Genomic DNA, 21,665 nt, shown 5'->3' on the forward strand with positions numbered 1-21,665 from the left:
GAGCCACCGGACTGATCCTGGACTTGGGCACCAGGTCCCCTGCCTGGGTTTGAATCCTGGCACTTGCCACTTCCTTTGTGGTCTGTTACTCAGGTAATCTCTGCCTTAGTCTCTTCATATGCGGAATGGGAATAATCCTAGTCTCAATCTCAAAAGACTGACAGCAATAAATTGGTTATTATGTGCAAAGTGCTTAGCAGTGCCTGGCACAAAAGACCTGCTCAGTATATGTTGCTATAGAAACTAAGCTGTGTCCTGTCTGAATTCCCTCCCTGCCAAGGCTCATCTGAAATGCCGTGAAGTGTGATTCTGACTTTTCGTAAATAGATGCAATTTCTGCCTCTTTTAGACCCTGCAGTCATTTGTACTTTGCTCATAGCACACAGTATGTTCTGTGCACTGGAGAGAACTGTAAGCTTGTTTTTCTCATCCTACTCTCCCCTCGCCTGTGAGCGCTGTGGCTCAGAGAGCGAGAGCTCCCATATAAGTACCCCTGTAGCCCCTGGTGTGATGCTTGATGCCAAAGAGGAAGAAGTTGGCAAATGCTGGTTACACTGAATTCAGTCAAACCTAGAATTCCAGTTCCCTTGAAGACCTAGAATGTTAGGGCTGGAAGGGCTCCTTAGAGATTAGCCAATCCTGCACTAATGCCAGATAACTGGGTTGCTGAGAGGGGAAAGATACTTGTCCTAAGTCACATAACATATTAGTGGCAGAAGTAGGTATAGAAACCAGAGTTTGTTACTGCCCGCAGCCCTGGGCTCCACCCAAAGCACCGGGCTGTGTCTCTCTCCATGGAATGGAGGAGAAAATAGCCATGTACTTGAATTAGAGAGGGATGGGACAAGTGACAGCACACAGCTAAGCTTCGGGAGCAGAACTGCTCAAAGAGGAGGGATGTATTAGGGATACGTATTCAGAAGCCTACTGGGGATGAAGGATGTGGATAAACTGCACAGGCAATAAGGCAGTTTCTCTGAACTGACTTGGTATTTCTCTGCTGCACGAATGTTATCAGGAGCCCTGCAAAGGAGAACCTTCAGAGTTCAGTGTACTCAACGTTAAGCTTTAAATGGTTCTCTTCCTCTTTTAGAACATGTAATCTTAACTGGAGATCCTCCACCTTGGGCTCCAGGGCACCTTCTTTGTGTTGGGATTTGTACATAGACGATGCTAAGATACAAAGATACACAGTCCCTGTACATCGAGGTCATTTCTCACAGTTCTCCAGGTGATTATCTAACCTGGTAGGGATGAGAAAGTTAAAGTCCTTCTCAGCCTGCGCCCCAGAGCCTCTTCTCCACAGACTACTGCCATGTTTTTTTCCCCTTGTTGAGGTTTCAGATAATGTTTAAAATGTAAAGTGAATCAGAGAGAATTCTGCCCTGGTCAGCAGGAAAGTGTTTTGATTCCTGGTACTGTCAAATCTTGTCTTCCAAAGTAAGATGAGGTAAGTAAGTCTTACGGTGATAAGTGATAAGCTCCCCCATCATCTCTGATGTACATGCTGGGGGAGGTGGGGAGGAGGACCAGTGAGAAGCTGGCTTCTGATGGCTGTGGGTGGAGGTTTAGGGGAGCTCTATAAGCAGGCATAGCCCTGGGGTGGGGGACTGCTGAGGTTTACACCCCACTGGTTCAGATGATGAAACGCAAGGCTGCCCATAACCACCAAGTGAGCCTCTGAAAATGAGGTGGCATGTTGGTTTGCCAAGTCATGGTTAATGAGAGATGAGTGTTCACAGCACAGGCTTCCTGGGGAGAAGTGTCCAGAGGGTAGACAGCTCTGACCTTGGGACTTTGGGGGAGGTCATCTTCTCCTTTTGATCTCTATGTCCAATGCATGAGCCACTTAAAAAATGGTTAATGTCAAGGATAAAAAGTGTTTATAAAAGTTCAATGTGAAGCTAATACAGGGAGAATTGAAAAAGACTTTTGGCAAAGGAAATTCATCCAGCAGTCATTTCCCACTACGGGCTGACTGGATGGTACCCATCGGATTCCTTCTGATTATTAGGACCAATTGTTCTTGTTGTGTTGCTGTTGTTGTCGTTTCAGTGCATACAGTGGTTTAACAAATACACTGTGAAAATAATGTTTGATTACCCTTCAAAGAGCTCACCTACCACCCTCCTAATACCATAAACCACGTGTGAAGAAAACTGGCACTGACTTATTACCATCTTTGCCTTAAAGAGCCGCCCTCTCAATCCCTCTGACTGATAGCAACTTCCAAACTACTCCACAGATGAGCCATTAGGTATGTTGAATGCATACTTTTTGGGTGGCATTTGTAAATTTAAGTTTCCCCCCGGGCATGATAGAACCAACTTGACACATTACTTGTGAACAGTACCATTTTCTGTCATATTGACATCGTCCATGTTGATGGAAATAACAGAAGTAAAAATTGAAAAGTGAATTGGCCTACAAATTGTGAAGTTTAGTAGATTCATAAGATTGTTCTTTATTGTTGTTTGTTTTTCACAGTTACACTTAATCAGCATGTTCACTTTTTTTTTTTTTTTGTTTTTTGTTTTTTTTTTTTGCAGTACGCGGGCCTCTCACTGTTGTGGCCTCTCCCGTTGCGGAACACAGGCCCCGGACGCGCAGGCTCGGCGGCCATGGCTCACGGGCCCAGCCGCTCCGCGGCACGTGGGATCCTCCCGGACCGGGGCACGAACCCGCATCCCCTGCATCGGCAGGCGGACTCTCAACCACTGCGCCACCAGGGAAGCCCAGCATGTTCACTTTTTAAAGAAAACTTTAGGGACTTCCCTGGCGGTCCAGTGGTTAAGACTCTGCGCGTTCACTGCAGGCGGTGCAGGGTCAATCCCTGGTTGGGGAACTAAGATCCTGCATACTGCACAGTGTGGCCAAAAAATTTTAATTAAAAAAAAAATAAAGAAAACTTTATTCCCTTTCTCCCTGAATGCTCCATCAGCTCATAACATCCTGAGCTGTCGCTGACTACCTCCTGGTAATATATAATAGGCCCCCACTGATAGCCATAGAGCTATAAGTTCCTTGAGGTCAGAGACAGTCTTCCATGAATTAGAAATAGCTCTGCAGGTCTGTCCCTCTTTGTGCTAAGTCCTAGAGGCAGTATTCTGCAGTGCAGGGTCAGCAAATGCATGACGCATACACTCCCCTCTTCTGTACCCAAGGCAGACATCACTAATTGATCATGGCATTCTTTCCAGTTGAGCCCTCAGAGTCCTCATCATCAGCATTCCTGGAAGCCCGTACCAATTGGTCAGGATTGACAGGCTTGATAAAACCTGTTTTCCAGCCTAACCTTAATGGTTAAAAGCAAGGGCTTTGGAAATGGACTGACCTGAATTCAAATCCCAACACACCACTTACTCACAGGTTACGTGACCTGGAGTACAGTTGTCCAAGTGCCCTAAATCTCAGTTTTCTCCTAAAATGACCAATCCCTCTCATCCTTTGGAAGCCTAAATTTAGGCATTTCCTCCTCTGAGAAACCTCTGTTTGCATAAGACTGAGTGTAGCTGCCTCACCTAGGCCTCTGAAGACACCCTGAACTTGCACTTCATACTCCATCTCGCTGGAACGGTAATGGGCTCATTTCTTCTGATTTTCCCCATTGGTGTGTGAGCTCCCTGAGTGAGGGCAGTTAGACTCTCACAGTTGTATTTCCAGAGCTTAGCATTTTCAGAGCCTCTCACAGTTGTATTTTCAGAGCCTGTTTACCTGGTACGGTAAACAGCTGAAAACAGGTAACACCACTAAAAATAAAAACACCACATAAAAATCACTTAAAACAGGGCTAGGGATATGATAAATGCTTTATAAGCATTCGTTGTTTTCATATTTATTGTTGTGTTCTATAACTTCGAGGCTCAGAGAAGAAAGCTTACCACAGAGCTAACTTTTAGACATGTATGGTTTAATTTTGGATTGCTGTCACTCTTTGGCTGCAAGGGTACCAAGGGTATCTATACTTTCTGAATCTTCCAGGAGTTGCATTCCTTGAAACAGGGCCATATTCTTCTTTCTCAGCTCTGTAAAACCTAACACGGGGCCATATACACAAGAGGTCTATTTGAGATGTTTCGGGCTACACCTGTCATGTTTGCTAACCCTGGTGTCCCCCAGCCCAACCTTGCCTATACTAGCCCTTTAGGGAACTATACTACGTACTCTTCCAGGTTACTGGAACCCTGTCATTCTCTTTCGAGTACCCATAACGAACATATGAGCCCAGGAGGTCTGTCCTGGGATAATCACTTAACGGCAGTGGTTCTCAAACTTGAGCATGTAGTGAATCAGAATTCCCTGGAGAGCTTATTAAAATGCAGACTGCACTGCCCACCCCCAGAATTTCTGATTCAATAGGTCTGGGGTGGGGCTTGAAAATTTGCATTTCTAACATGTTCATGAATAACGCTCATGGTGCTGGTTCTGGACCATTCTTTAAGGATCACTGACTAATGGAATAAAGGAGATAAATAAAGAATATCTTGCCTAGAGAAGAAACCTTAAGTTCTATATATCAGCTTCTGGATTGGTGATGATCTCCATCTGAATCCTGCAAGCTGTATTTGCAAATGATTCTCATTAATGTCAAGGAAATTTATACATAAGTATCAGCTGTAGGACCTTGCTGAAGGATGAAAAAGCAGAGGTTCTAAATTTTGCTGATGGAGTTTGCAATTCTCCCTCTTAGTTGACAACTCATGAAACGACTTGATACTTTAACATCTCACAGTTAATATCCTACTTTTGCAGGATACTTTATGTTTTTCCAGAGTGCTCTCATCCATGTTATCACATTTGGTTTTATAATAACTGTTTACAAGCAGAGAGATAGGCAGGAATTAGCATCTCTTTGAATGACAAGGCAGAGTAAACCAGGATCCCGAATCCTCGACTCTTGGCCAGGTCTGTTTCCGTGACACTGCATAGTCTATGGTGCAAGTGTAAGTTCTGCCTTTGAACTCCCTTCGTGTACCAAACCCTAATATATTTCAGTTTGTTACAGACGTTTTGAGCTCGAAGATACCACAAGGAGATGTACTAATCCGAAGTTTCTTGGGCATTTGGAGATATAGATTCCATGGAAAACCTCAGGAAGGCTTTGGACTCTTTTCTAAAACAATACAGATGTATAAATATGTGATACAGTTTACATATAGTTTCAGGTTGTACAAAGCCCTCTTAAAGTTGAGGGCCACCATGTTTTATGACTGAGAGGCACCGTTCCCAGTGAATTAACTGTAGCCCTGTCATATCCATCCACAAACCATAGAGAAAGAACAGAGGCCACATAGTCACTGTTTTGGTTGGTTGGCTGGTTGTTTATGTGATTTTAAACAGATGAGCAAACTGAGATTCAGGAACCCGAGTGATTATTTTTCAGGTACCACAGTCAAATAAAGGCAGAACTAGAGTGGAAACTAGGACTTCCAGAGGCAAAGAGGTATTGTGGAAGAGGACAGGCTTTGGAATCAGGGAACCTTTCCATCTCAGCTTATACTGTTTACTGGCTGTTAAGACCTACTTAACCGCTCCAAGATTTCATTTCACCATTTTACAAATAGGAATCAGAAAATCAAATAGTGTTTAAAAACTATTTTCTGATAGGGTGCTTTTAGTCTAAGGATTAAATGAAAGAGAATATGTCAAGTGCTAACACATGTTGTGGCACCCAGTAATCATGAATTCCCATCTCCCAGGCTGTCTTCTCAGCTCAAGTTCAAGTGTAACAATTGGATAAATTTTCCTATCTCTCAGGACAGGTAGATACTACCTCAGGTTGACCAGAGACTGTATACCCTCAGGTCCTCTGGATCATATAAACCTATATATGATGTCATTACTTATGACTCTGCTCAGGTGCCCTGACATTCCTCTACGTGCTTGCACCATTGTCCCATGTAGAATCTCAAGGATATTTGTCCCCCATCTAAGCATGGGTGCAAAAATAGAAAAGTCTCACCAAAGGGGAAGAAAGCCCAGACTACCATAGTGTCTAGTTATTCCAACATTTTTCAGTGCTTATTTCAGCTTGTGCAAGATTCATTCTTCCCACTGCAAAAGAACCACATTATACTTCCTAACCTACAGCGGGTAATGATTTTCACCCTGATTTTTCATTCTGTATTTGCATCGAGTTCACATTTAAAGTGCAGCAGAATTTATAGGTCACTTCACTGTATACATTTCCTTGTGTCTTATAATACATTAAAAAACAAGATCCTTGTTTTAGCTTATTACTAAACCGTAGAATGCCAGGAATGGAAGGACCTATAGAGGCTTTATCTAACTCCCTTATATGACAGACAAGGAGAGGATGCTCTGGGGTGGGGGAATGTTGTCCTCAATCTCACAGGAAGGGTGTCAGCCGCAGAAACTACACTTGAACTTATGTTTCCTGACTCCAAATTCTGCATTCTCACCATTTTTTTTCCTGGTTTCTTGACTCTCCATTGAGCATTCTCACCATGTTTTTCCTGACCTGCCAAAGACTTTAAGATGCTCGAAAGACCAAGCGGTTGTATAACATTTTCCTACTCTTAATTTCCTCCTACTCTCATTTTTTTCCTAAAAAAAGTTTGGTGGACAGAGGGATGAAAGTACACATTCCTTTCTCCACTTCAAATAAATGACTGGTCCTGGTTCTGCCTGCTGCTATCATAAGTGTTCCATTATGCTCACTCTCACCCGTACCTTCCATAGGATGTGGGCAGCAAATCATCTTACTCCCCAGTACCACGAGCTACGCCACTGCCTGATTACCTCTCCTGTCTCTCAGCAGACACAGAGCCCACCTTCTTGGACTTCTTGAAGTTCCTTTATAGAGGAGCTCTTTCCCCAGGGAAAATGCCCTAAATCACTATTTAGAAGACTCCTCAACGCTAAATGACTGGCACGATGGAATACGATAACGAAAGCATTCCAATGACTGAAGTACAAGGATGAGTTTGGGGGTTCCTGATCTATCTCAAGACTCCATTCTCATTTTGTCTAATGACCTATAGGTACCACGGCCCCATCCCCATGGAATCTTGGGGAAAATATGCATCTTTAATGAGATATTTCCTTTCATTAAATAAGTTAACAGTAAAGAGAGAAAACAGTTTATACCAAACTGGATTTCTGACCATAGTCCTACCAAGCTATTAAAACCTGCCCCTGGCCTGAGTGAGGTCATGGCTGTGTGTTATCTAAGTCTGCACAGAGAGACAGCTGCGTGAACTTTATGAGGTCATTATTCTGAAATTCCTCCATTATTAACATTGTCAGGAAATGGCATCTTTGAGAAAGCAGTAAACAAATTTATCTTGTAAGTAGCTAAATAATTTTACGTATTTTCAAGAGAAAAACCTCCTAATAGGTTCTGTGCATGTCCCAACATTTGTAAAAAGAGCTTAATATACACAGCTTCAGCTTGGCCAATGTGGTAGTGTTGCAGATGGTAAATATTTTCAGAGCAAGGTTCTATTTTTTATAATTTTTTGTATTCTGAATTTCCTGGAATGGAACCCGGTACATAGTAGACATATGGTAACTGGTTGTTGATTAATAATTGTGACCACTGGTGTATATGATAACTCCTGTAAGGACTCCTAAGGTCGTAGGGTGTTTTATTTGTTTTTGTTTGTTTTGGTTCCCAGACAGCTTCATACTTGGTGAGACTGTAGTCTCTACTGGACCTTCCCGTCGTGTCAGCTGTCACTCCTCCCTCTGTCAGCAGCCAGTGCCTGCTCCTCCAATCTACCCTCACCTGCTGTTTTTCTTATCTGACATCTGTTGTTAACAAGCTCAATAACCCAGCCTGTTAAATCACTCACCTGACATTTATACAGTTTTACAATCAACATGCATTTCCCTGCAGGGTGTAAGAAGAATGGTAATTCTTTCATCTGCATTTGTATACCAGAAGTTTTCTAAAATTTCAAGGTTGCTTAAAGTCTGAAAGCTGGTTAAATGCGGACGTACATAGGTTAAAATGCAAACTACCCCCACAGGTTATAATATGCTTAACCAGAAAGTTTGTACTCTTGATTCCATCTAGCAAACCCTGCATCCTAGCCTCGCAGAGATTTCTAGTCCATCCCCTTCTGCTCTTGCCGAAGTGACACAATTAAGGCAAATTTCAAACCAAATAGGTCGTCTCTGGGAAAAAAAACCAATACACAAGAAATCAAATAATCCTATGTTATCCCCCAGTCATTACTACATCCAACCTGCACATAAGCCCAGACTCTTTTGATAATCATAATAGGATTTGGGCATTTAAGTTGAAGGATCAGTTTGAAAAAAAAATCACAGTGGCCAAAAACATGGGGTGCCTGTGAGGGTTTTTGGGGTGGGGGGAAGAGAGCGGTAGGTAGGTAGTGCTGCCAGCCATTTAGGGTGGTAGGAGCATCACAAGGATTTAAGGGGAAGAAGACAGGAGGGAGGGTAAACTCAAATAATAGATGTAAAGAGAAGGATAAGCAGTTTTAATGGGCCATGGAGACCAACTGTAGTATGAGATGAGATGGATGAACTACTCTGGAGTATACTTTAGTTGGCTACTTCTATAAGGTCTTATGGACTGAAAGTAGGTACTTCAATGAAGATCAATGGCAAGAGACCAATTAAGGGATCACCTATACCGGCACACCCGCTCTCCCTAATCCCAGTCACAAGGACCAAATCACATCTTTTCACATTTCTACTTGGGCAACCTTAGGAAAAGACTAGATGGCTAGACATAGAGCCCAAACGGGTATCATACTTTTAGACAAAAAGATGTCTAATGACACACCACTCTTCTCCAGAGAGAATAAGAGACAGCAGCCCACACTCCCAGGGAATCATTTCCTGGGAACAAAATGGCAGCCATCGTACAGAGCTTCACCTGTATGTTTAGTGGAAAAGACACACACACTGGATTCAGGCACATACACTGGACTCTTCATTTTGACATTTAGCTCTTAAAAACAGGAACGGAGCATGGTTTCACCAGCTCTCTCCTTTTCTGAGCATTTTATACCTTGGTTCAGAGGAATCTCTCTCTTAAGCATGAAGTATCTATAGCCTTTTTTGCCAATGCCATGAATTGTCTTTATACCCTAGGGCAGGATGTTTCTCCATATCTCTGTACTTCTCGGAAGTGCACTTCTGCATAAAATGCCTTACTCTCCCAACTTTGCCTAATAATTATACTGGAAGACAAGTAGCAGCAGTAGCAACAGCAGTGGCCCTGACAAACCTTTGAATACTTACAAAGAACAGAGCACTCAGCTGAGTTCCTAATGTACTACTTCATTTTGATTTCCCAACAGTGTAATTTTTGTCATCTCAGTGGTATAGCTGAGAAAATTGGGGCTCAGAGAGAATAACTTTCCTGGGTTGACATAGTCCAAACGTCCAGACAGGAGTCTTAATGACCACATTGCCCCCCAATCCAACTTGAGAACATTTTTTTCTAAATGATATTTATATTTTTAGAACAGTACTTTTCTCCATATGGATTTTAACCTTGGGGGTGGGAGAAGAAGGAACAGAGGGTTGTCTGCAGGACCCGAAGCCTTACCCAGTGGTATCTGATGGTGTCTCACAAAGTCCACCAGATCCAGGGATCCTCCCTCAGGGGATCTGAGAAATGTCTCATGCCCGATTCTATCAGGATGCAGATCCAGGGGTACTTAGGTTTCTTTATTTTATTTATTTAATTTTTTTTTGCTCTGGAATCTCTATAAGATGTAACGGCAACTTCAGATTTGCTTTCTCAGCTTCTAAAAGAGGTTCTAAGAAGTCTTGTCCTATGGTAGGGTCTCCACCAAGGTCTAGTCCAAGAACTGCATCCTCAGTAGAAAGGAAGAACTCTTCAGCAAGCGTAGCAGTCTGCTTGGCTACTGAAGGGCCACCTCTTCTGTTGATTGCTATCAAATACCTAACGTCAGTGTCTGCATTTTCTCTTTCAGACTGTTTTATACTCTCAAGTACAGATTCCACATAAGTCTTTTTAGTCATTCCTTATAGCATTTTCTCCTCTGGGTATGCTCCTTAGTTTCAGGCACTTGACACCATCATCTGTGAATTCTTTAATATCTTTTGTAGCCATGAAAATACCTTCAGGGCCAGTAGTAAACTGATGAAAAATTTGAAACATCTGGAAGCATTCTTCTAAAGTTCTTTTCTTTCTCTTGTTAATCATAGTCATCTCATCATGGGTTTTAAGACCTGGCTTCTTGGCTCTTAATTTCTTCACGGCTTTGGAACTAATGGATCCATTCAAGTGGACATGAAGTTACATTTTAGGTAATTCCAAGTAAAAGGTTGTCTTCTAGCGCCGTTGTTCTTCTTCTGATTCCATCATAATTTAGCAGAATGGGTCTCTCTTCAAACACTTCCATTCTTGTTATACACAATACAGTGTACTTCAGTCAGTAGGTTTTGTGGTCTTGAATCCTTCAGATCGCTTGTGCTCATTTTGATAAGATTAAGTGTTTATGCAGCTCTGGGCTCAGCTTCACCACCATGGTAGACTTCCGCCTTCAGTCTCTCCTGGTCTTGGCCCTTGCAGCCCTGAGCATAGGGCAGGGGCAGTACTGAGCACCAGTGACAGTCGCGCCCTCAGCAAGAGTTCCCTGTCTGCGAGCAGGTACGTGTAGGACCCCTCCGCCATGTTGACATTTCCGGGATCACGTCGTACACCGCTCATCCCCTGAGGCCGTTACCTCCACACATGCGCAGTGTAGCACTGAGTAAGCATCTTACCCGACTTTTCAGCAGTTCTTTGTCTTGGAGCTTCAGTTAGTGCCCCCAAATATCCTACTTCCTTTGAATTCTGCTGTATATTAGTTGGATCCATATACGGCACTTTCTACCTAAAATTAATTTATTCCATAAATATTTATGAAATGACACACTGTATGTCAGGCACTGTACTGGACCTGGAAGGATAAAATATTATCCTGGAAGAACTTGAAGACTAGTAGGTGGGAAACGCAATGATAAGAACGTGGGGTGAGAAGCATTACGATGAGGGGTCATGAAGAAGGGGATAACTAACCCAGCTGTGTAGTGTTGGAGAAGCCTTCCAGGAAGAAGTGTCACTGAATCTGGGATTTACACAACAAATAGGATTGTGGCAGGTGAAGAATGGAAATGTATTTCGGACCCAGGTCAGCAGCATATGTAGACCTGGAGAGGCTGAGTGGTGTTACTTGCAGTGCTCCCTCCGTCCCTGCCCCCACCCTCTAATACTGCAAACTCTTGTAGTACCAACATGCCTCTCACCCATAGATGATCTTGAAATAATCGGATGACTACATTTGGCATAGTTGATACCAGAGTCAAACAGACCTGAGTTTCAATCCTGGCTCCACCAGTTCCTGACTGTGTGACTGTGGTCAAGGACATAGCATCTCTAAACCTCAGTTGCTACATCTGCAAATGGAGACTAGTAGTAGTGCCATCACCTTAAGGATGTTACAAGTATGAAAATGACCTAATAATATATAAAGGGACATAGCACAGCACCTAGACAAAGCAAATCCCCAAGATGGTGGCTTTCATTGATAGTGGTAGTTGTTACCAGGTCCACTAGACTAGGACCTCTCCATGAGAAGGAATCTGACTTATTTTTGTTTGTGTTCTTCATTGCGCCTTGAGCTGCATAGACTTGATGACAGATACTTACTTAGTACCTGCTGATGGATTTGTTGATGTGCATTTTCCATTAATTCGTTAAAATAAATATTTATTGAGTACTTACTACGTGCCAGGCACTGTTTCACATGCTGTGGATACAGCCGCAAACAAGGCACCCTCCTGGAGCTTTCATCCTAGAATTCTGACCAGCACTTTTATACAATTGATGGTTGCTTATACTTTAGAATCAGGTTTGGAAAGTGTCATCCAAAGCATGAGAATTACCTAAATTGTTAGTGATAATAACTGTAAATTCACTTGATGTTTCTGGAGAACCTGATTCCTTATCTTAAGTCCTCTTCAATGGTTCAGTATTTTTCCACCTGCCACGAGGTCCTGCCTGAATCTAAAACCATGATTTCCACTTCACTCCACAATCTACATCACAGAGTCCCTCTCATAGTCCTTATCAGCAACAGACCGATTTGTTAATTTGCTTCTCTTTGTTTTTGCTGCATTCTGCTGGTACCCGACAGGCTCTCTGTTTCCATTAGAAAGAGGAGTGGATTATCAATCAAGCAATTTAAGTTTTAACCTCAGTTTTGCTGCTATCAATTTGGATAAATTTTTCATTTACTCCTTCAGTGAATATTAAAGGAGCACTTCATAGAGACACACAGCATGGCCTGGTTGAGCTTTCAGGCTTTGGGGTCAGAATGCCTGGGTTAGAAACTCGCTCTGCTACTTTCTAGCCATGTAATAGTGGGTGGGTGACTTGACCACTCATACCCTCCTCCTAGGATAGTTGTATTAAATGAGTTAATACATGTAAAAATCTTAGAAGTGTCTCTGAAACTTGCAAGTTCTCAGTAAATGTTAGACACTATTATTACTTTCTTGTTAATATCTGTTGTAACTATCAAATGGCAGGCACTGTATATGGCAGTGAAGAAATAGTGGGGGTGGGGTGGGGTGGAAGGGACATGGTGTGTGTCCCTAGAGATCTTGCTTTCTGATAGGTGAAGAGACATTAAACAACTAAATACATAATTACAAATTTGATGAGTGCCAGGAAGGTGGTCTAACGAGTACCATTTGAGTTGAGACTTAAAGAATAAATAGAAGGTCAAGTGGTGAAGAAGAGGTGTGTGCCTATGTGTGAAAGCCTGTGTAGGAAGAAAGAAAAGCATGTGTAAAGGCCCTGAGGCAGGGACTGAAAGGTATGTGTGGTTACAGTGTGGAGACTGAGGTGGAGATGTGGCTGACACAGCGGGCAGGGTCCAAGCCATGCAGTGCTGGATGATGCCTGTGGAGCTTGGAAGTTTTCCTGAAGGCAAGGAAAAGCCATTGATGGCACATGGTTTCCTTTCTAGCACACAGATTTCTCAAAACTAAAGTGAGAGGACTGTATTAAAAAGCTTCTTAAGCCTCTTTGACACTGAAGAATAGGAGATTCTATAGTGACTACCAAAAATAGAGGCAGTTTCTTGGGAAAAGTAGAAAGAAAATAAAGAAGTAAGGAGGGTGTGAAGGAGGAAGAAGGGGAGATAAGAAAGGAGGAAAGAAGCAAATGACTAAAACTTCAGTGGAGACATGAAGTCTGGAAATGAACTGTTGAATATTCAGTACAGATACAGACTCAGTACATATTACATCTACGGGTGTGTAGGTGTGTTTGACTTACGCACGTATTTGTACGTTCACTGATTTGGCAGGAAACAAAACCGGGGGAGTCTTTCCATGGAAGACAAATAAAGACTAATGGGCTGGAAAAGTTGGAGAGGGGGGAAAATGCTGTGTCAATCATTTTGGGTAAATGCATGATTGCTGGATATAAAGATGCTTCTGGAACAGCTCCTGCTGGAAAGCTGGTGCTCAGGAATTGAAATGCTGTCTGCGTCATGGTTCAGTGGCTCCTTTCAGGAGCTGCACAGTGGAAGTCAAACAGAATTGCGTTAGAAAAGGAGTGCTTGAGAAAGGACTCTCTGGAACCGAAAGTTTTATTGGAAAATGGAAAAGAAAAAGGAGTTTAGTCCAAAAGAAGGACTGACTCCAAGAATTCTGATTTGTTCCAGACTTCAGGAGCCTAAAGGCGCTTGAACACTTCTTGCCTTGATGTTTAGATGTGGCGGTGAAAAGAGGCACGCAAAGCAGTGAAAATCGAAAAGTGTTCTCTGGGCCCAGATTTTTCATTTCCAGCTGAGTAGGGTCGACATTTAAGGATTTTTGAAGGGGAAACGCACACCAGTTCGACTCTGCAAATGCTTTATAAAGCTAATACCACCTCTGGCTCTCAGTACTTGCTGTTGATTTGGGCATGTGTGGTTGGGTATCTTTCGACTCTTGTAGCAAATGCTAGGAAAAATACTGATTTAAGTTACCCCAGTGCAATGGGAAGTAAAAGGAGCCCCTTCTGGTTGATGAAAAGTTCTTTTCTGATAAGGAAATAACCACTAGCAATGTGTCATATTCTCTTAACTACTTCCTGGTTTGCCAGTGCTCAATTAGCATATGGCTGATTTGAGTTAATAACAGCAGCTGCCACTTAATGGGCATTTACAATATGTTTTAGGTACTGAAAACACATTATCTCACTGAATCTTCACAATACTTTATTAAGACAGCTTCTTACATTCCCATTTACACACAAGGAAACAGAGGCTCAGAGAGGTTAAGGAATGTTGCTGGGATTGATACGCAGATCTGATTCCAAGCCCATACTCCCTCTGAGCCCGTATTTTCTTATCCGTAAAGTGGGGGTGGTTAATAATATGATCTTTAAATTCTCGTGTTCCCACATCTCCCTGAGTGAGACTGCAGATTCAGCAAATTCACTGGTATTTCTGTTTTTCTCACCATGGAGCCCTCTCTCCCCATCCATTCTCGGTGTTCCAATGCATTCAAAGACTTACTCCTATCAGACCTTGTTCTGGGATCACTCATCCCCACTAAGGGGATGGTAGATGACAGGAATCAACATTTAGCAATAATTCTTCACTTTGCTGCTGCTGGCAGTCAAGGGCTTATACTCTCCCATTTCAGACCACCCAGCGTCATTGGGAGGCAGACAAGGTGAGCATTCTCTCAGGTTGCAAATGAGAAACTAGGGCTCCTGCAGGGAAGGTGAGTCAGCCAAAGCCACATAGTGAGTTAAAAGCAGCATCAGGACTACAGGCTCACATCCCCGAAGTCCTGGACTGTCACCTTTTCCAGCAAAGGTGAGTTCCAAGCTCAGGGGCCAGGCAGGAAGCGTAAATGAACAAATGGACAGGTGAGAGAACACTTCTCCCCCTGCCAGTGGTCACTTAGCTTTAGCCAGAATTCATCAAATGAGGAGCAGGTCCAGATCTTTTTAATTCTTTTTTTAAGAAAAACTTTACAGAGAATCTGGATTTTAATGTGCAATGCCATGATTTTGTAAAAGCTGCCTCAAATTTTATTTCAAATCTTTGTGAGAGCCAGCCATCACACATCTGTAAGCTAGAGCAACTACTGGGCACTTTTCTACTTCTGTCTCACACTGAAGAAATGAGAGTTTGAATATGGATGCAGAGGTATCTAGCTGACAGCCCTTTCAACCACAGGAATGCCTATTCCATGGGAGATCCAAACCTCAATCAAGAAAACCTCAGAGAACAGTGAAGATTTTGGGTCCCAAACAAAAGAGAGTCAGACAGAGACACTCCAAATCCCAGGAGCTGAGAAGATTGTACCTGCAGTGTGATAGTCAACCAGCTCTCCAGAGAAAAAGAAAAAGAAAAAGTAGCATCTGCCAGTTTTCATGATGCAAATATTCCCACCATAGCCAACAGCTACTGACAGTTTAACAACCAGTTTGCAAAATTCGTGAATATTTAACAATTGGCTCCAGATATTTAATAATTGGTACACCAGAGTCCAGTGGTTCCAAAATGGTTGCATATCATAATCACCAGTGAGCTTTATAAAAAATTCAGCTTCCCAGGCCTTTCCAGATCTACTAAATCAGACTCTCTATGGGTGGATCCTAGGAAGTTGTGTTTTCAAAGAGCTTTCTGAAATGAGCAGCAAGATTTGGAAATCCCCAGTGTAATCCCCACATCCAACTAGGAAAGAAATAGTCTTGTGAAGCCAGCCTGTTTAGAACATTCAATGCAAGAGTATAATACAGAGATAAGAAACCCAGGGCTCTGAGAGAGAAAAGATAAGCATGTTAAATATTGTTAAGTAATTAAAATAATAAAACAAATTTAATTATAAATAACAGTTTTTGAGACCAGCCACTGTTCTAGGTACTTTACATGCATTATTTTTTAATCTTCACCCTACTAGATAAGTATAACTATTATTTCTATTTTATATATTGGAAAAGTACAACACAGAGAAATTAAATAACATGACTGAAGTCACATTGTTAGTATACAGGAGAGCTGGGATTGGAATCCAGGCAGCCTGGTTCTGGAAACTACACTCTCAACCAAAATTAGGGAAAGTACCTTCTTCCTGAGAGTAGAGATTATTTTGCATAGAGTAGCTGTACTCAGAAATTTTTCATCAAATTAGACTGAGCAAAAGACAAGAGTTCATTACCCCCCCCCCCCCCCCCCGCCCCCGTACGTGGGCCTCCCACTGTTGTGGCCTCTCCCGCTGCGGCCATGGCCCCCGGGCCCAGACGCTCCGCGGCATGTGGGATCCTCCCAGACCGGGGCACGAACCCGTGTCCCCTGCATCGGCAGGCGGACTCTCAACCACTGCCTGGTTGAGAAGGGGAGCCCAGGAGTTCATTTTTTAAAAAGGTCACACCCTTCTGTATTTCCCAGGGTATCTGGAAATCTTTGTAAGCTATTATTCCATTTTAGTGACCCTTTGACAAAGTCTATTCTGAAGCCACTAGTCCTTGAGCAGATATATTTCCTGATTACTGAACAGAAAGAGTTGAATCTTCTATCTCATTTTTTTTGTGGTTTTGTTTTCACTCTACTTGGCACCCTAATAGCATTAACACTCCTTATACTGACTCTGGAAGTGCACTCCACACCCTGTGGGAGCTATACACCATCTGTTTCTAAGTCATCCTGCCTTCAGTCTTCCATTTAACACTGTCCTGGTCTCACATCATGACTGAGGCTAGAAACCAGCTTTTAGTGCAGATGTTCTGCTGCACAAGGCAGTCTGGCAGTCTGTCCTCACAGGGCAAGCCTGGGACCATTAAACATTCCAGATCTTACAGGCACATGGAGAGGAGAATGACAACAACCCTGTAAAACCTTTAGGCTCTTTCCCAACAAAATGATAAAAAACCTAACCTTTATTTACCACGTATATAAAGCCAAATTTAGAAGAAATAAACCCAGGAAGGTCAAATAGTGCCTATTGGAATGTTTATCTTTTGTTTTGTTTTAGAAAGAATTTAAGGCAAGAGTCTCAATCCCAAATGCCAACAGGACTGGACTGATGTAAATGAGAAGTGACCAGCTGGACAGTGTGGTGACTGGGAAAATGCATGCCTCATCTAAAGGGGGAAACCACTGCCTAGGGTCAGCCTGTTGTGGACAGGTCTGTGAATTTTTTAAGAGAGGGCACAGGACTTTCACTTGTGTTAATGAGAAACTATATAATTTGGACCAATGAGGACAAACAGAAAAACTGGACAAAGTATTAAAATCTGCTTGAAGATGTAAAGAGCTAGCAAGAGAGTGAAGAACTGCAGAGCCAGGATCTGGGGCTGGAGGAAAGTCAGTGAGTAAGCCATGTGTTTGGAGCTACTTTTGCCCTGGAGACATTCACCAATTCCGCTGGAAGCCCCTAAACTCCAGAGGAGTCAGGAATAAGAAGGTGGGGATTGGAGTTCAGGACCAAAAAGTGGTGGCAGTGGAATGAGGCTGTTAAACAATGATCACTTTGAGTTGAAACCCAGAAGAACTGCCCAATAGGAGGGAGAATGAACCTGGAAATAGGTGCTTGTAGGGACTGCAGTTTAGATTCAAATCATCCCAATCCATGAAAATGGATTGCTATCAGTAAGGCAAACATATATTCATTAGGGAAAAAGATAACATAACCCTATGTCTCAAATTATTTCTAGAAAAAAATTCTGCAATACAATGTCCAGCACACAATAAAAAACAACCAGTTACATCAGAAGATAAAACAACATAGATAAAAATGAACAGGAAAGAAGAGAAAATAGGGGGATACTCACAGGGGCTCAAGATATTAGAGCAATCAGACATATGTTTTATTATCAACTATGTTTACTACCTTCCGGGGGTAAAATACAAGATTGATAATTTCAGCAGACTACTGAAAATCATGCAAAATAATCAAGAGAAAATTCCAAATGTTAAAAGTACAAAACTGACATCAAGAATTTTACATCAAGAAAAGAATCTCTTTTCTTAAAAGAGAATTAGTAAACTTCAAGATAGATCAAAAGGAAAATAATAGGATTAAAGCATAGGAAGAGAAAAGGATGGAAAATTATTATTATTGCTGTCTTATTCAGTCCATATTTATTTATATTTACCCATATATTTATTTTTTTCCTTTTTATTCCATTCTGCATCTCGGAGTTTCCATCTAGAATAATTTTCCTTCTCCTGAATAATATCCTTTTTTTTTTTTAAAGATTTAATTTTATTTATTTTTGGCTGCATGGGGTCTTCGTTGTTGGACTGGGCTTTCTCTAGTTGTGGCGAGTGGGGGCTTCTCGTTGCAGAGCACAGGCTCTAGGTGCGGGGGCTTCAGTAGTTGTGGCACGTGGGCTCAGTAGTTGTGGCGCACGGGCTCAGTTGTTCTGTGGCATGTGGGATCTTCCCAGACCAGGGCTCGAACCTGTGTCCCCTGCATTGGCAGGAGGATTCTTAACCACTGTGCCACCAGGGAAGTCCCTGGATAATATCCTTTAGTATTTCCATTAGCATGGGTCTCTTGTTGACAAATACGTTTTAAAATTTGTATGAAGATGTCTTTATCTCACAGTCTCTCTTGAAAATGAGTTTTTGTTGGATACAGAATCTGCACTTGCAGTTACTTTCTTTTAGCTCTTTAAAGATGGAATTCACTTGTTTCTTGTGAAGGGTCAGCTGTCAGTCTTATTGTTGATCATTTCTCAGTAATCTGTTTCTCACCCTTTCCTCACTCTGAATGCTTTTAAGAGTTTGTCTTTGGTTTTCAGCAATGTTACTATGTTGTGTCTAGGTGTGATTTCTTTTGTTTAACAAGCTTTGGGTACATTGGACTTCTTGAATTTGTATCTTAATGCCTTTTATCAGGTTTAGAAAGCTCTTGGCAATTGACTCTTCTGACATTATTTCTGAATCCTCTTAACTTTCTCCATATGACATTCCATTTGTATGTATGTTAGGGTTTTCCACTGTACCCACTGTATTTCCCACATATTTTGTCAGGTTTAAAAATTCAAAAATTATACAACAATCATGGTATGTATGTTGGCTGGAAAAAAATAAAGCTACAATGTTCTAAGATCTTTGCCCTATCTAGGAAGATGGTATAAGTGGCAATATACAATAAGATTTGCTAAGTCAAGAATGAATGTTGTGATCTCTAGTGTAACCGTGAAAGGAATAGTTAAGGGTTGTCAACTTTCCAAATTAATAAGATGAGTAAAAATAAAATATTTAGTAAATCTGAAAGAAGTCAAGAAATTAATGATGTATCGATAGTTAAACATACTTTTAGAGGGAAGCATACCTCCCTCTAATGTATGGCTTTTAAATCACATACATTAGAAAAGAAGAAAAGCTTTAAAAAAAAATCAGTGAGCTAAGCATCTATTTCAAGAACATAAGCGAGAAGAAGAAAATACAGTGTAGGAGTTAATTAAATAAGAAGCGTACAATAGAAAAGATGAACAAAGTCAAAACAAACCCCTAAAGAATCTTAGAGAAAATGCAAGAGCAAACAAGCACAAAAACAACTAATGTCAGGAATATAGAAAGTAACATCATTACAAATCCTACAGACATGAAAAAGATATTTAGACAATATTATGAACAAATCTATGACAAGATATTTGAAAATGTAGATGAAATGGGAAAATTCCTACATAATATAAATTATTAAAGCTGCCACAAGAAGATTTAATGCTTTGCACAAAGAAAACTCCAGACCCATATTATATCTCTTCTGGGTTCTATAAAACAGTTAAGAAATAAATAACAGCCATCTTACATGGCTCTTCCAAAGAATAGAAAGAGGGAGCACTCCCTTATTCTTCTTCTGAGGTCAGCACAACTCTGATATCAAATTGAACAAGAACCTTATAAGAAAAGAATATTAGGGGCTCCCCTGGTGGCGCAGTGGTTGAGAGTCCGCCTGCCGATGCAGGGGACACGTGTTCGTGCCCCTGTCCGGGAAGATCCCGTATGCCGCAGAGCGGCTGGGCCCGTGAGCCATGGCCACTGGGCCTGCGTGTCTGGAGCCTGGGCTCCCCAACGGGAGAGGCCACAACAGTGAGAGGCCCGCGTACTGCAAAAAAAAAAAAAAAAGAAAAAAAAAAAGAAAAGAAAATTACAGGCACTTTATTTCAGAATCAGGATGAAAAAACATCTTAAAATATTAGTAAACAGGTTATAGGAGTTAATATCATGACCAAGTTGGCAGGAAAAAAATAATGTTGTCATTATTCATAGGTGACAAGATTACATTTTTAGAAAAGCCCAAAAACACTATAGAAAAATATTAGAATTACTAAGTGAATACGGCAGGGTCACTGGACATGAAATCAATATAAGAGTAATCATTTCTATTGTTATATACCAGCAACAAACAAATATAACATAATATTTTAAAAGATACTGTTTATAATAACATCAAAAAACATTAAATACCTAGAAAACAGATATAACAAATAATATGCAAGATCTCTATACTGAAAACCTACAAAACATCACTGAGGGAAATATAAGAAGACCTAAGTAAGTAGAGCAATATATTATATTATTGGATTGAGAGACAATTTTTAAAGATATCAGTTCTCCCAAACTGACTTGTAAGTTAAAGTCCACCTCAATTCCTGTACCTTATTTTTATTCATAATTTGATATGTTGATTCTAAAATTTATATGAAAATGTAAATGTCTAACAACAGGCTCAAAACAAATTTGAAGAAGAATAAGGTGGAAAGACTTACTGTCCCAAATATCAAGACTTAGGTTAAATTTAAGACCTAAGATATACAAATAGACCAATGGAATAGTAAAGGAAGACCAAAAACAGAGCCACATAGACTTGGTCACTTGATTTATGACAAAGATGCCACTGAAGTTCAGTGGAGAAAGGATGAGTTTTCCAATAAATTATGCCATCAGTTGGATATCTGTATGGAAAAATTGATTCTAGACCCCTGTATCAGACCATACGATAAAATCAATTCCAGGTGGAATAATCTAAATGGAAAACATAAAGCCCCCCGAAGATAATCTAAGAAAATGTCTTGATGACCTCAGGGTGGGAGAAGTCTTCTTAAATAAATATCCATAAAGGAAAAAAACTGATAAACTGAACTACATTAAGATGAACAATTTCTGTTCTGTACGTCAAGAGATACCATTACATCAAGAGATACCATTAAGGGAGTGCAAATACAAGCTACAGAAAGGAAGATGATATTTTCAACATACACATTTGACCAAGGGCTCATATCTAGACATCTATAAATCATTAAGAAAAGCACAGACACCCCAGTAACAAAATGGGAAAAAGGCATGAACTGTTGTTATCCCTGTAAAAAGCATATCAACATTTCAATAAACATAGAAATGAAGCTAACCTCATGAATAATCAAGAGGGATACAAATTAAAATCACAATGAGTTGTTACTACACCCTCACCAGAATGGCTAAAATTAAAATGACTGACAATCCCAAGTGTTTGAGAGAATTTGGAGCAACGAAAATCGTCACATACTGATGGTGGGAGTATAAATTGGTCCCGCCACTTTGGAAGCTATATGGCAGGATCTATTGAAACTGAACATTCTCCTACCACTCCTAGATTTACATCTAATGAAAATACGTGCACATGTGCAGCCATAGACATATACAAGAATG

General features: G+C 41.2%; 1 protein-coding gene and 1 pseudogene across 7 annotated transcripts in view; both read right to left on the reverse strand.

Moving 5' to 3' along the window:
- The window catches only part of GRIA1 (glutamate ionotropic receptor AMPA type subunit 1), a 307,667-nt gene that overhangs the window by 168,234 nt on the left and 117,768 nt on the right, over window positions 1-21,665 (reverse strand). The gene's annotated exons all lie outside the window — the stretch shown is intronic.
- Window positions 8,712-10,336, reverse strand: LOC116750507 (annotated as a pseudogene).

The sequence above is a fragment of the Phocoena sinus genome, chromosome 3, assembly GCF_008692025.1.
Source record: "Phocoena sinus isolate mPhoSin1 chromosome 3, mPhoSin1.pri, whole genome shotgun sequence".
Classification (NCBI taxonomy): domain Eukaryota; kingdom Metazoa; phylum Chordata; class Mammalia; order Artiodactyla; family Phocoenidae; genus Phocoena; species Phocoena sinus.